Source organism: Sorex fumeus, unplaced genomic scaffold, assembly GCF_029834395.1.
Source record: "Sorex fumeus unplaced genomic scaffold, SorFum_2.1 ptg000002l, whole genome shotgun sequence".
In the NCBI taxonomy this organism is placed as follows: domain Eukaryota; kingdom Metazoa; phylum Chordata; class Mammalia; order Eulipotyphla; family Soricidae; genus Sorex; species Sorex fumeus.
This window is the reverse complement of record NW_026606059.1, coordinates 34,478,071-34,480,539: the sequence shown is the minus strand read 5'-3', so window position 1 is coordinate 34,480,539 and position 2,469 is coordinate 34,478,071. Positions and strand designations below refer to the sequence as shown.

At 46.1% G+C, this 2,469-nt stretch overlaps 1 non-coding gene across 1 annotated transcript; it reads left to right on the top strand.

Moving 5' to 3' along the window:
- Positions 1–298: 298 nt before the first annotated feature.
- LOC130022739 (small nucleolar RNA U3) lies at positions 299–521 on the top strand. Its single transcript, XR_008792285.1, has one exon. It is a non-coding gene; the product is annotated as a small nucleolar RNA U3 (small nucleolar RNA).
- The last annotated feature ends 1,948 nt before the right edge of the window (positions 522–2,469 follow it).

The following is a 2,469-nucleotide window of genomic DNA, read 5'->3' as shown; positions in this document are numbered from 1 at the left end:
TTATCCTCTCTTCAGTTTAAGACTGTATCAAAAGTTCTCTTGATGTTAAAACTTACAAGGTTCCCAAGTGTCTAAATAAAAAGAGGGGAAGGAAGGGAAAAAAGGAAGGAAGGGAGGGAGGGAGGAGGGAGGGATGAAAGAAGAAGGGATGAAGGGAGGGACGAAGGGAACGAACGGAGCAAAAAAAATGGATTAAAGTTCTCAACATCAGACCTGAATACGTAAGGTACATCAAAGATAACACAGGCAAAACCATCCATGATATTGAAGTTAAAGGCATCTTCAAAGTTGAAACACCAAGACTATAGTTGCAGGGACCATGCATATAGTTCATCACTAGAGAAGTTTCTCTGATTGTGTAGAGCACCCAAAGCCACAAGGAAGATAAGGAAGATAAGGAAGAGTGGTTTATGAGCATGAAGCTGGTTCTAGATGTTGCTTTTGCAATTTCCTTTTACCGTTGATGAACCTTCCTCTCTTCCTTTGGAAGAGGGAGAGGGAGAGGGTACAGTTTGAGTGATTTCAATTTTTTTAAAAAATCTGGAAACAACCTAAGAGCTTAAGAATAGATGACTGGACGGACACACACACACACACACACACACACACACACACACACACACACACACAATCTCAGAAACAATCAGCTTATTGCAAAGATGCCTCCAGACTTTGCAACAGGCACTTTCACTGGGCTACTCCAGATGGGGGCAGTGCTGTCCCTCCGCCTGTCTCCTAGTATTCCCGGCAGCCGCCATATTCCAGAACCCAATGAGAAGCCCAGGTACACAGGAACAATAACAGCAAACAGCAAACTCCAGGCCTCATAGGATGGGGGAGGAACTGGTCCCTCTCGTTCCCGCCCCCCGGCCCCCGCCCTGATGGGACCCTGCAATAACACCCAACTGCTCCTGGCTGCTACTTAAACTCCTTACCGGCCATGATCCAGAGTCACACAAAAAGAATCTTGGAACCTGGCAGCTCACTCACTGCAGAGATCTTTCCAGACACGAAGTATTAAAATTTTAGAATTCCAGAAGTGATATCTTATGCAATTCATAGCAAGCAATATAAAATATAGAAAATAAATTGTGTAGCAGTGCCTTATCGGCAGATCTGAATGGTGGTGTTAAAATTCTAAGTTATAGTGCTGGAACTGGTGTACGGTGTAAAAATATTGAATATAATGGAAGGTTGGAGATCTCGGCCCCGGAACCCGCGTGGCTTTGTCCCTCTGCCAGTACCTTAATGTGTGCGGAGAGTGGTCTCAGCATGGTGGTGGCTGGTCCTGGAGGTCTTCAGCTGCCAGAGCCCTGGTCGGGGCGGGGAGGAAAGCTCAACCCGCTCCCCTCCAAGGGGCCTCGGCGAGGAACAGCCAGGCGCGGGGGCAGAAGACTCCAAGCCTACTCGGATTGGAGTCGAGCATCTTCCACCCAGATCCTCCAAATCCCAGTAGGCAGGGGTCACACCCACCACCTGGCCCCCTGGCGCCGTGTAATCCCATCAACGGCCAAGACTCAGAGACTATAAAATCCAGCTCCCGGAACCGCGAGGCCGCATTTGTGGCCGCGCGACGTCTTATCAGGACATATTTTTATGACATCTTATTATCTCATTCCTACTTTGGACAAACTTGCAGGCTATCGAATGTAGCCTGCCCACAGGGCAGAGTCTGGCAAACTCCCCGTGGCGTACCAAATATGCCAAATACCAGTAACAATGATGGGTCTCATTCTCCTAAAGAGCCTTGAATATAATCTCAGGGCTAGGATGAAAGACACGTTACTGGGGCCTGCTCGAGGCAATGGACGAATAACAGGATGATGAAATGAAAAATGAAATGAAAATGGAAGGTTGGGATGCAGGGGCCAGGGATGATACTGGGAATTTTGGTGGTGGAAAATTATACTAGTGAAGGGGTAGGTGTTTGATCATTGTATGACCAAAACTCAAACATGAAAACTTTGTAACTGTATTTCATGGTGATTCAATAAAAAAAAGGAATAGATGACTGGATTTTTAAAAATGAAAAACCACAGTACATCTACACAATGGAATATGAAAGAGCTGTTAGGAACAATTAAGTCATGAAATTTTCTTATATATGGATTGATATGGGAGTATCACACTGAGTGAAATGAGTCAAAAGAGTATGGACAGATCACTTGATCACTTGATCACTTGACTTCCCATTAATCGTCGACTTGCTCGAGCGGGCGCCAGTAATGTCTCCGTTTGTCCCTGTCACATGCTAGTGTAGCCCAATGGTGTCTGTTTGTTCTAGGAACACGAAGAGCCTCAAACCGATCATTCATGATCTTGATGAAAAAGTCTGACCATCTGGTAGGTGGGCGGCCACACGGTCTTTTGACATCCCGTGGAATCCAGTCGGTAACAGCTCTAGCCCAGCATTCATCTCTAAATCTCATTACGTGACCAGCCCATCTGATTTTTGATGCCTTGGCAAAC